The sequence below is a fragment of the Oncorhynchus mykiss genome, chromosome 3, assembly GCF_013265735.2.
Source record: "Oncorhynchus mykiss isolate Arlee chromosome 3, USDA_OmykA_1.1, whole genome shotgun sequence".
Classification (NCBI taxonomy): domain Eukaryota; kingdom Metazoa; phylum Chordata; class Actinopteri; order Salmoniformes; family Salmonidae; genus Oncorhynchus; species Oncorhynchus mykiss.
The window spans coordinates 15048167-15061900 of record NC_048567.1 but is presented as its reverse complement, the minus strand read 5'-3'; the positions used below and the strand labels follow the sequence as shown (position 1 = coordinate 15061900).

The window sequence follows — 13734 nt, the reverse complement described above, 5'->3', positions numbered from 1 at the left end:
TTATTTTTGTGAAGTTGGTCGGCAGGTAGTGGGGTTGGATAAATGTAGGCTGGTGAGTGATTCTATGGAATATTCTTGTCATTTCCCCGATTTGCTCAGTTTGGACGGGTGACCAGCTCTAGGAGAATCTTGGTGGTTCCAAACTTCTTCCATTTAAATATGATGGAGGCCACTGTGTTATTGGGAACCTTAAATGCTGTCTATTTTTTGGTACCCTTCCCTAGATCTGTGCCTCGACACAATCCTGTCTCGGAGCTTTGCAATTATGGGGTATTGTGTGTAGATTGAGGAACATTGTTTATTCAATGCATTTTAGAATAAGGCTGTAACGTAACAAAATGTGGAAAAAGTCAAGGCCTCTCAATACTTTCAGAATGCACTGTAATGTGGGATTCTGAGCAGCTTAACTCAATAGAACTAGTGTGTGTGAACTAAGTTTCTTTCCATTCTGGTAACGTAAGCAACTAGAGCAGCGGTGAAGACCATTGTGTCAAAATTCAGTAGGATGGTTACCACTGAAACCAACAACCAGCCCTCAATAGTTCATATTGAATGGGACAGTTCCATAAGAACGGCACTCACGTGAAGTTCAAATCGAATCAAAGTATGTATGTATGAATTAACAACACGCATATGTTTTCAAAGGTTTTAAAACAGATTTGCATACATTAGTGGGTCGTCATCCTTTATCAATTGAAGCCACTGTGAGGAGAGCGAACGGTATTTAGAAACATAACTGACTTGCTATAATGACAAATAAGGATTCTAGGGATGAATACTAAATGCACTTAAATGTGTACCAGCCAGGGAAGTCTGCGAGGACAGTGGCCTGGCCTTACTCCGACAGCAGTGTGTTGTGGTTTCCATAGAGACCGCACAGCTCACCAGGCAGACCACTGCGACAGCTTTACCGTCACCACAGAGACGCACACTTCAACCTCCAGCTTAGTGTCCTTCCAAGGATCCCTCAGGACCACCTCGACCCCTGACCTCTCCTGGGTCATACTGAGGGACAGGGATGAGGAGGAGAGAGAATAGGGGTGGGACAGGGTCCGTTCACCTAGTGGTGAAAGGGATGTGTTATTGGATACTTTAAGCTTTATTTTATTAAAACCGTCCAGAGTGACCATAAACATTACATTTTAAGCCAAGGTCTTCACTCTACACACCTCCACATGGCCATCCTGGGTCACAAAGTTCTTGCCATTCAGCAAGACATGCAGCACATTGACAGGCCTGGAGTTTCCACAGACCCCACGGTAGGATAACATTCTGAACTACGCGTCACTAGCTATGTCACACAGGGACACCAGCAGGTAGGGGGCCTGGGGCTCCAGGGTCTGCTGCAGCCCACTCAGAGTGGTCAGCTTGAAACAGTCCTGGAGGGAACAGACTCAGGCCTTGCAGCCCCCAAGCCCAGAGGCTACTGCTGCCCTTGACTGCAGGCCGTCATCTCCCACATCATCCATCCCAGGGGATGACGCCATCACTTTTCAGCACAGCCCATGTAGAGTTGCTCCTCATCCTGAGGACGGTGACACCTGAGCCACAGCAAATTGACTGGAACACCAAATGCAATAGATTTCACATAGCATTTATACATTTTAATTGAATTAAATGTCTTGTGTTCCCACCAAATATCAATTCACCCATTCATTACACTACTGTAGCTATTCAAGTTACCTTTATGTAATGTAAGGCTGAGGCGTAGTCCTCCAGGGAGAGGCAGGTGGCGTCCATGTGGCCCCACCGCCCTCACATACTCATCCCTGTAGGACTGGGCCTTCACCCTTCTCCAGCAGCCTCCAAACACACTGTTCCTGGCCATCACCACGTCACAGGCACCCATGGCCTCGGGATACGTCACACTGGTCATCACAGCTGTGGAAGTAAGGCTAAGGGTTCAACACTGAGGCACACTCTCCAAACAGACTCAGATCGTTGAGCAGCGCCTCACAGAAAATCACTGGTCTCAAACAGCTTTGTGGTCCTGCTCTTCGCTGCACCCCAGCTGACTGGAGCCACAGGTGGACCTGCAGCCCCTCCTGTCCTCCAGCTGTGGGCCAATTCCAGGGTGTTCCGAGTACGCTCGCCGTCCGACAGCAGGGAGTCGTCCTGTCTGTTGCCGTTGCCACAGAGACCGGACACAGCAAAGTCATAGGTGCGGGTAAGGATGACCATGGTGGTGCCAGTCTTCTACAGAATCAGCTGCAGGCCAAACTCCAATCTGGATGACGAGGGGGAGAGAGGTCACCACAAGGCTTTTAAGGAAGGAGTATGGTAAGGGTTTGTGCAGTCCATTAACCTGAGGTGGAAAAAGTTAAACTGCTGTTGCAGCTGGCAGCAGAGATGCTGACGGTAAAGGGGATCAACCCTGTCTGATTGGAGCTTGACTGAGCCAGCATGTATGAACAGCTATCCCTGAAGTAAAACTCTTGCCCGTCAAAACAAATTAAATGTTGCCAACCATCAAGGTACAGTAGAAGGGTTGTGAGAGTTGGCAGGCTCGCCTGCCCTCCAGCTGCTTACAGATGTAAGCATGTGAGGCACTGGGCAGGGGTGCAGAGGATGTCCCCGGTGGCTGGGTCACAGAGGCAGAGCTGTCCACAGTCTTCTGGGGTCCGGAAGGTGGTATTGAGTCTGGTAGTTTTCGCTGGGATCAGTACAGCCACACTGCTCTGGACACACACACCCCTCTGAGAAATCAATTTGAGATGTTTTATTCTGGAAACAAGCAAGATATCCTATTATATGTACACCAACAAGGGAAGTGAATGTAGTACAGGTTTGTCCATGTATTCAATCCCCTCCATGTTAACTCAGCCTAACAGTCCATATTGCTGACTACAGTAGATTACTAAACTGGTGCAGGGACCAGAGCAGTAATGTTACCTACTGTACCTGTGCTGTGGCAGCCGAGGACTTCATTTGAGACAGTGCAGACATGCTGGTCAGGGCAAGCAAATGGTTCACAGACCAGGGAAGCCCCACAGGTGCAGATCTGTGGGAGGCCTGCAGTGCACTTCTGGAGAGGCCTGCTCTCTGAGGCCAAGGATAAAGACACAGGTTTGAATAAACAAACTATACTCAGTAATTAAACATGACCAGTTCAACCATAGCATAGACTTATGACTTTGATGTGCTGTTTGGGTGAGTTTTTAAAGGGAAGTATATTGAGATTGACATTTCAATATTTGCTTTTATTTGATTAATCATTCTTGCTTACTCCATCAATAGGCTTTTCTATAAACGTATCTAAAACCTCCTCCCGTCCCGACAGCAGCCACACTGCCCTGCTGGTACGCAGGCCTGACCATTGGTCACATTGGCACCCCTCCTCACAGCCATCTGGGCACGGCACAGACCCCGCCACTCCAAGGCACAGAGAGGAACAGGTGTTGGCACACAGGCTGTAGTGGCTGAACTGGGGGCAATGAGCTGGGGAATAGAATATTCATGATTAATACATGCATTTGTAAATGTATTTATATTATTTCACCTTTATTTAACCAGGTTGGTAAGTTGAGAACAAGTTTACAATTGCGACCTGGCCAAGATAAAGCAAAGCAGTTCGACACATACAACAACAGAGTTACACATGGAGTAAAACAAACATACACTCAATAATACAGTAGAAAAATAAGTCTGTATACAATGTGAGCAAGTGAGGTGAGATAAGGGAGGTAAAGGCAAAAAAAGGCCATGGTGGTGAGGTAAATACAATAGAGCAAGTTAAACACTGGAATGGTTGATTTGCAGTGGAAGAATGTGCAAAGTAGAGATAAAGGGGTGCAAAGGAGCAAAGTAAATAAAGAAATACAGTAGGGAAAGAGGTAGTTGTTTGGGCTAAATTATAGATGGGCTATGTACGGGTGCAGTGATCTGTGAGCTGCTCTGACAGCTGTTGCTTAAAGCTAGTGAGGGAGATAATTGTTTCCAGTTTCAGAGATTTTTGCAGTTCGTTCCCGTCATTGGCAGCAGAGAACTGGAAGGAGAGGCGGCCAAAGGAAGATTTGTTTTTTGGGGGTGACCAGAGAGATATACGTGCTGGAGCACGTGCTACAGGTTGGTGCTGCTATGGTGACCAGCGAGCTGAGACTTTACCTAGCAGGGTCTTGTAGATGACCTGGAGCCAGTGGGTTTGGCGACGAGTATGAAGCGAGGGCCAGCCAACGAGAGCGTACAGGTCGCAGTGGTGGGTAGTATTTGGGGCTTTGGTGACAAAACGGATGGCACTGTGATAGACTGCATCCAATTTGTTGAGTAGGGCATTGGAGGCTATTTTGTAAATGACATCGCCGAAGTCGAGGATTGGTAGGATGGTCAGTTTTACAAGGGTATGTTTGGCAGCATGAGTGAAGGATGCTTTGTTGCGACATAGGAAGCCAATTCTAGATTTAACTTTGGATTGGAGATGTTTGATGTGAGTCTGGAAGGAGAGTTTACAGTCTAACCAGACACCTAGAATATGTGGACAACTACAAATACCTAAGTCCGAGCCATCCAGAGTAGTGATGTTGGACAGGCGTGCAGGTGCAGGCCGCGATCGGTTGAAGAGCATGCATTTAGTTTTACTTGAATTTAAGAGCAATTGGAGGCCACGGAAGGAGAGTTTTATGGCATTTGGCCCACAATGTTTAAACCGATCTCCAGTGAAGACCTAGATGACTAATTAGACATTTATGGCATCTTATTTGGCTCCATTAATGAGAATATATATTTAGCTTAAGTTTCCGTATTCTAATTATTAAAGGGCAATCAGCTGAGTTTTATAGATTGAATGCATTGTTAGGGACACATTTGAGCAATATGATGCCATTTTCTGTCAGAGGGGAAACTTACCACAGCCAGTGTGGTTCCTCCATGGGCCCACCTTGACCCCTGCCTCCTGACACTCCACATGATAGGCCTGCAGCTGCTCACACAGCGGCTGCTGTGTCTGAAACCCTGCCACTCACAGATCAGCCATGTAGTGGGTCTGTGGCTGGACTACAGAGTGACAGGGGGTGAAGGGGCCACCAGGCAGTGTGAGTAGGCCACAGTAGAGCTCACAGCCATGCAGGGGCACTGACAGAGGGGGCAGTTAGCCCCAAACCAATCACTGCAGGGGGACGCAGGCCTGCACATGACCCATGCCAACAGACGACACACAACCCATCGGGGTCAGAGGTCAGGGTTCCGTTGGGCACCTGTAGGTCATCCATGGGGTCATTGTTGTAGTTCCCCCACAGGCCATACTCTAGTAGGATGAGTCTGAGATATTTACCAGGAGCAGGTTGTGTAGACTGGAGATGACCTGGACTGACCCAAGGGCCTGGATGGTTACCAAATGACCATTCTGATGCAGACTCGCATCACTGTGGGAGAAGGGCAGGTTCTCAAGGACTCCATTGACCTGGGGGAAAAGGGAAAGTTGATCACTATCCTGAATATGTAAAGTTAATTTGTAAAATAATACAAGAAAAAAAGGCAGTATCTGCATCAAACAACATAAAACATTAATGCTGATGGTGAAACTCATCCTTTACCTGAACCTCTCCAAGATGGCCAGAGAACCATCTTCATCCTATGATGACCATGTGTATTTCCCGGGATGCATTCTCACTGCCATGATGCAAAGCCACCATAAACTCCTCAACAGTTTAAGAGTGCAGCTGGCAGGTATGGAGCAGGATGTAGTCACGTCCCAAGGAACTCAAAAGCCTGCCCGTCAAACGTGTTGTAGTGGGATCTGCCATCCACTAGGTTCTTATGGCTGCAATCCCGATAACAGGAGCGATATGACAACAGCCAGTGAAAGCACAGGGCGTCAATTTCAAAACATCAAAAATCTCATAATTAAAATTCCTCAAACATACATGTATCTCATACCATTTTAAAGCTAATCTTGTTGTTAATCCCACCACAGTGTTCGATTTCAAATATGCTTTACACCAAAAGCACCACAAACAATTATTAGATCACCACATAGCCACAGAAAAAACACAGCCATTTTTCCAGCCAAATATTTTCCAGCCAGAGTCACAAAAACCACAAATAGAGAGAAAATTAATCACTAACCTTTGATCATCTTCATCAGATGACACTCGTAGGACTTCATGTTACACAATACATGTATGTTTTGTTTGATAAAGTTCATATTTATCAAAATATGAGTTTACATTGGCACATTACATTCACTAGTTCCAAAAACATCCAGTGATTTTGCATAGCCACATCATTCAACAGAAATACTCATCATAAATGTAGATTATAATACAAGTTATACACATGGAATTATAGATATACCTCTCCTTAATGCAACCTCTGACAGATTTTTAAAAAACTTTATAGAAAAAGAAACCCATGCAATAATCTGAGACAGCACTCAGAATTAAAAGTCACAATAGCCGCATTGATGGCGTCAACATAAACAAGAAATGACATGATAAATATTCCCTTACCTTTGATGATCTACATCAGAAACCACTCCAGGAATCCCAGGTCTACAATAAATGTTTGTTTTGTTCGATATGTCCGTTATTTATGTCCAAATACCTTATTTTGTTAGCGCGTTTGGTATACATATCCAAACGCTCATTCTGGTCAGCGTTACATCGGACAAAAACTTCAAAAAGTTATATTACAGGCTGAAGAAACATTTCAAACTAAGTACAGAATCAATCACTAGGATGTTTTTAACATATAGCTTCAATAAAGTTTCAAGCTGAGTATTCCTTTGTGTCTTCATGAGCAATGGGACACAAGTGGATACCATGAGGAATAAGCATGATCAGAAAATGGCTGACTGCCAGACACCTGATAGATTCTGCTCTCATTCACTCCCACAACACCATAGAAGTCTCATTCAAATTTCTATAGATGGTTGACATCTAGTGGAACCCCTAGGCAGTGCAACATTAATATCTCAGGGGGATTTCAATGGGGACTCTGGTGAATACATACAAAACAGATTTCCTGTTTTGATTTCTTCTCAGGATTTTGCCTGCCGTATGAGTTCTGTTATACTCACAGACATCATTCAAACAATTTTAGAAACTTTAGAGTGTTTTCTATCCAATACTAATAATAATATGCATATATTAACAACTGAGACTGAGGAGCAGGCCATTTACTTTGGGCAACTTATTCAGCCAAGCTACGCAATACTGCCCCTCAGCCATAAGAAGCTAGACAGTGTGCCACTCTGGGCCTTGGGTAGCTGCCATGTACTCCCTTCTGAACACCACACTCCTCCCCCTCCCAATTGGATATTTTATGGCAAGACGTGTCCACCTGCACGGAACGCACATCTCTTCTCACAGGACAACACCAGGGACTCTTCATGGTGGAAGTGGCCGCAGTCCTCGGGCTGGACACAGAGGGTGCCACTGAGCACCAGGCCTGGATCACAGAAGCAGTTCTACCAGTGGTCTGCAGGCAGCGCCACAGTTTTGTTGAGCCAACATTCGCAGATGAGAGTAGGACCAGAGGAGTGTTAGGTGTAGCTTGTGCCTTTTGGACAGGCTCTGTCTGTGAAGGGAGATTGACATTGTTTAGTTGTTATACAGTGAATAGGCATGAGTGATTTTGGCTCCACTGGGTAAATCAATGATGTGTTACTGCCATCTAGTGGTAAAGAGGCAGCAGAGGCACTGGCCTGAATAATAGTAACCGTTTTCTAAACAAGCACTTGCTATTAATTTTCAGCCTTATAAAACCCATCAACATCTTAGCTGGAGAATAATTTGTCCCAACGTTTTGTGATCAATATCAACTAACCAAACACAATTAAATGTTAATACTGCACTTTCAGAAGAATCTACAAGCCGTCCAAATGTAATTTGGTACACAGCAATGTGTAACGCCAAACAGCGCAGTGTTGCAATTCAGCGTATTCATCCAGCCACCTACATAGAGCAAGCTGTTGGTCTTTGTGATGACACACAGGTCACCAATAAAGAGGTTGAAGAATCCAGCTGGGTCCAGTTTGACGTGACAGTCTCGGAAAGTCACGTTGACCTACAAAATCTTCCCACACACCCCTGAGCTGGAGAAGAGGTTCAGCTGCTCTGGAGAACATTTCGGACAGTTTCCAAAGCCCTGGTCCACACCATGTGTAGTCTCCACTCTTCCACAACTTCAAGAACTCTGTGGAAACCCACCCTGTTAGCCCATCAGCAGGGTCAGAGTTCTAGTTGCCACACAGGCCGCAGGTGGGGTTGGAGTATTTTCCAGAGAGGATGATGGCGATATTTGCCTTTACTCTCAAGCTGATGGAGAAGCCCCAGTCTGTGTGGATGTAGATGATCCGACCAACAGCATAAACCACTGTGGAATGACTGAAGAGGAAGGGCATGTTCAGAATGATGACCTTAACAGGCCCATTCACAGATTAGGGCTGGAATTTCTGCCTGAAGTGTCAAATCGAATATACCCCTTTTTATATTTAAACATACAGTGACTGATGCCAAGAGTGTGCAAAGCTGTCATCAAGGCAAAGGGTAGATACTTTGAAGAATCTAAAATAGATTGATTTGTTTAGCACTTTCTTTACCACATGATTCCATGTGTGCTATTTCATAGTGTTGATGTCTTCACTATTATTCTACAATGTAGAAAATAGCACAAATAAAGAAATCCTGGAATGAGTAGGTGTCCATACTTTTGACTGGTACTGTGTGTGTGTGTGTGTGTGTGTGTGTGTGTGTGTATATATATATATATATATATATATATATATATATATATATATATATATATATATATATATATATATATATATATACACACAGTGCATTATTCAAGTATTCAAGCATTATTCAAGTATTCAGACATCTTGACTTCTTCCACATTGTTTTTTTTACCCCCTTTTCTCCCCAATTTCGTGGTATCCAGTTGTTAGTAACTACTATCATGTCTCATCGCTACAACTCCCGTACGGGCTCGGGAGAGACGAAGATCGAAAGCCATGCGTCCTCTGAAACACAACCCAACCAAGCCGCACTATTTCTTAACACAGCGCACATCCAACCCGGAAGCCAGCCACACCAATGTGTCGGAGGAAACACCGTGCACCTGGCGACCTGGTTAGCGTGCACTGTGCCTGGCCTGCCGCAGGTGTCGCTAATGCGCGATGAGACAAGGATATCCATACTGGCCAAACCCTCCCTAACCCGGACGACAGAAAACATTTGACCTCTGTTATATACCCTTTGTTGGCAATGACAAAGTATTGAGAAACTTTTGTTATTGACCAAATACTTATTTTCCACCATAATTTGCAAATAAATTCATAAAAAATCCTACAATGTGATTTTCTGGATTTTTTTTCTCATTTTGTTTGTCATAGTTGAAGTATACCTATGATGGAAATTACAGGCCTCTCTCATCTTTTTAAGTGGGAGAACTTGCACAATTGGTGGCTGACTAAATACTTTTTTGCCCCACTACATACATACATTTAAAAAAAAGTCCCTCAAAGTTCTACAGATGCAGCCAGTCAAGATGCTCTAAATGGTGCATCACAGCCTGGTGTGGCAACAGCACTGCCTTCGATCGCATGGCGCTACAGAGGGTGGTGCAGACAGCCCAGTATGTCACTGGGGCCGACTTCCCTTCCATTCAGGACCTCTATATCAGGCGGTGTGAAAGGAAGGTACGAAAATCGTTAGACTCCAGCCAATCAAGCCATAGACTGTTCTCTCTGCTTCCTCACGGCAAGCGGTACCGATGCAAGCAGTAAGTTTGACACCAACAGGCTACTGAACAGCTTCTATCCCCAAGCAATTAGAAGGCTAAATAGCTAACATAATGGCAACACGGACCAAGTTGACCCTTGTATTTTATTTCTGCACGGTCTCTATGCACACTCAAAAACAAACACATAACATGCACATTTATACTGACTCTACACACAATCATGCATGCTACTCTGTTTATCATATCCTGATGCCTAGTCACTTTACCCCTATACATACATTGTCAACCTCTATCACTCCAGTAACCCTGCACATTGTAAATGTGGTATTGGATCTTATTTATTGTGTTTTTGTTCTACATTACACAGTTGTGTAAGGTACTTAAGTAAAAATACTTTACAGTACTACTTAAGTACTATTTTTGGGTATCTGTACTATACTACACTTCTCAAAAAAATAAAGGGAACACTTAAACAACACAATGTAACTCCAAGTCAATCACACTTCTGTGAAATCAAAATGTCCACTTAGGAAGCAACACTGATTGACAATACATTTCCCATGCTGTTGTGCAAGTGGAATAGACAACAGGTGGAAATTATAGGCAATTATCAAGGCACACCGAATAAAGGAGTGGCTCTGCAGGTGGTGACTCCAGACCATTTCTCAGTTCCTATGCTTCCTGGCTGATGTTTTGGTCACTTTTGAATGCTGGCGGTGCTTTCACTCTAGTGGTAGCATGAGAAGGAGTCTACAACCCACACAAGTGGCTCAGGTAGTGCAGCTCATCCAGGATGGTACATCAATGCGAGCTGTGGCAAGAAGGTTTGCTGTGTCTGTCAGCGTAGTGTCCAGAGCATAGAGGCGCTACCAGGAGACAGGCCAGTACATCAGGAGATGTGGAGGAAGCCGTAGGAGGGCATCAACCCAGCAGCAGGACCGCTACCTCCGCCTTTGTGCAAGGAGGAGCAGGAGGAGCACTGCCAGAGCCCTGCAAAATGACCTCCAGCAGGCCACAAATGTGCATGTGTCTGCTCAAACGGTCAGAAACAGACTCCATGAGGGTGGTATGAGGGCCCGACGTCCACAGGTGGGGGTTGTGCCTACAGCCCAACACCGTGCAGGATGTTTGGCATTTGCCAGAGAACACCAAGATTGGCAAATTCGCCACTGGCGCCCTGTGCTCTTCACAGATGAAAGCAGGTTCACACTGAGCACATGTGACAGACGTGACAGTCTGGAGACGCCGTGTAGAATGTTCTGCTGCCTGCAACATCCTCCAGCATGACCGGTTTGGCGGTGGGTCAGTCATGGTGTGGGGTGGCATTTCTTTGGGGGGCCTCACAGCCCTCCATGTGCTCGCCAGAGGTAGCCTGACTGCCATTAGGTACCGAGATGAGATCCTCAGACCCCTTGTGAGACCATATGCTGGTGCGGTTGGCCCTGGGTTCCTCCTAATGCAAGACAATGCTAGACCTCATGTGGCTGGAGTGTGTCAGCAGTTCCTGCAAGAGGAAGGCATTGATGCTATGGACTGTCCCGCCCGTTCTCCAGACCTTAATCCAATTGAGCACATCTGGGACATCATGTCTCACTCCATCCACCAACGCCACGTTGCACCACAGACTGTCCAGGAGTTGGCAGATGCTTTAGTCCAGGTCTGGGAGGAGATCCCTCAGGAGACCATCCGCCACCTCATCAGGAGCATGCCCAGGCGTTGTAGGGAGGTCATACAGGCACGTGGAGGCCACACACAATACTGAGCCTCATTTTGACTTGTTTTAAGGACATTACATCAAAGTTGGATCAGCCTGTAGTGTGGTTTTCCACTTTCATTTTGAGTGTGACTCCAAATCCAGACCTCCATGGGTTGATACATTTGATTTCCATTGATCATTTTTGTGTGATTTTGTTGTCAGCACATTCAACTATGTAAAGAAAAAAGTATTTAATAAGAATATTTCATTCATTCAGATCTAGGATGTGTTATTTTAGTGCTCCTTTTATTTTTTTGAGCAGTGTATTTATATATGACAACTTTTACTTCACTACATTTCTAGCTAAAATAATGTACTTTATACATTTTCCCTGACACCCAAAAGTACTTTACATTTTGACTGCTTAGCAGGACAGGAAAAATGGTCAGATTCACGCAGTTCAAGAGAACAGCCCTGGTCATCCCTACTGCCTCTGATCTGGCGGACTCACTAAACACAAATGCTTTTTTTGTAAATGATTGCATGAGCGTTGGAGTGTGCCCCTAACTAGCCATAAACATAAAATAAAATAGTACATTGTGCTGTCTGGTTTGCTTAATAAGGAATGTGAAATGATTTCTACTTTTGATACTTAGGCATATTTTAAACCAAATACTTTTCGACTTTTACTGGATGACTCACTTTTACTTTGATAATTTTATAATAATCTACAGTATCTTTATTATTACTGAAGTATGACAATCGGGTACTTTTTCCACCACTGACCTTAAGTTGTTTTTATTGTGCTACATTGATTACTGCATTGTTGGGTTTGGAGCTTGCAAGAAAGGCATTTCTCTGTACTTGAACATGTGACATTAAAACTACATAAAAGACCAACGACACTGCAGAGCCATGTCAAATACATTTACATGTCTGAATGTAACATCAGTCTGAATGCTTACGGCAGAAGGTGCTGCTCCTTCATGGATTGATGGGAACCTGGGAGGACTGACAAGCACCTGTGTAGGCCTGCAGAGTCTGGCACAGGACGTCCTGGTTCTTGCCCTTACTGATGACATTAGACCCTAGGGTCCACCACATCATGGCACCAACTGAAAGGGTTTTGCTGCGACCAGATCCCAGACGTCCTGGAGCTTTCCTTACTGTACTGTAGATCCGTGTCGGAGCAGGGACCTCCACAGTCCACATGGCAGGACTGACCCTCCTAGTCCAAGACCCTCCTCCAGCTCCAGCCGAAGGCCGCCTCATCCATAGCAGTAGCACCCTCTGGTATGCGAAGGTCATTGTCCTTGTTGCCATGGTTGTTGCCACACGTCAGAGCTTCTCCTGGGCAGGCTTAGCAGGATGTAGTAGAACCAGTCGTATTTGACATGGAGGCCGAAGCTGGTGTCAACGACCGAGGACAGACTGCTCTGATGGATCTTCACCGAGCCAGAATGGAGAGTCAAAGGCAGGAGCCTTCTCTGGCCATTCACCTTCAAAGAGAGAAAGGAGACAAAGGGTCATTTCAGAGTAGAGGGTGGATGTATTTCATGTAAACATTTACTTGTGTGGAATAATTAATATAATCAAATGTGTCAATAGGCAATGATTAACTAAAATGGCATTGGAACATGTGATTGGCCGCTCTCAAATTGTGCAATCAACCCGAGTAATCATTCCACCTCAAAGTCATTCCACTGAAACATAACTTTTTTTTTATCTTATTAAACATTTCTTCTCTGAAAAGCTTTATTCGGTGATCTACATTTTTCACCCAGTCTAGCTAAAATGCCATACAGACATGCACTTGAACTTGACACGAATTCCTATTCAAAGACAGCTCATCAGTCATCCAGAAAATGACCCAGTGAACTCTTATTACAAAAGGGATGTTAAACAATCACTCGGTGGAAAACAATTACAGAACGGTTGACAAATAGACATGCCCAGAGGAAAATCACTGCATGGCCTATAGCCTGACTGAGTCTGTTGTAACTTTATATTGAATGTAAAGTGCATGTGTGTATTTGTAACGTACCCAACAACAGCCGCTCTGGATAACAGTGTGGTCCTTGTACATAGTGAGCTGTAGCGCTTTAATAGATGAAAAGTGGTTCTGAGCATGGTCGGTTTGCACCATTACCGAGAAGGGTTCTGCAGTACTGGTTTGGGTGCATTTCTGGACCAGAGTAGTTTCCATGGTAGTTAAACACCAGGCCATCAAAGGTGTAGTAGTGGTGGCCTCCGAGCACCCAGCAATCAGCTTTCTGGGCCAGGTCAACAGATTAAGGGCTTGGACTGAAAAGACAGGCGACAAGAATTAGGCTCTTGAGAGAATTCACACAGATTTG

General features: G+C 44.9%; 1 long non-coding RNA gene across 5 annotated transcripts; it reads right to left on the bottom strand.

The window, feature by feature from the left end:
• Window positions 1-636: 636 nt before the first annotated feature.
• Window positions 637-6071, bottom strand: LOC110511152. 5 transcript variants are annotated; one of them, XR_005041158.1, is made up of 8 exons: window positions 5529-6071; window positions 4843-5395; window positions 3227-3438; window positions 2902-3042; window positions 2530-2696; window positions 1684-2227; window positions 1170-1560; window positions 637-1060 (listed from the first exon to the last, which is right to left on the bottom strand). It is a non-coding gene; the product is annotated as an uncharacterized LOC110511152 (long non-coding RNA). The 5 variants fall into 5 exon arrangements; XR_005041157.1 differs by having other exon boundaries at window positions 1684-2696; window positions 4843-5189; window positions 5267-5395; XR_002471682.2 differs by having other exon boundaries at window positions 1684-2696.
• Between the last annotated feature and the right edge of the window lie 7663 nt (window positions 6072-13734).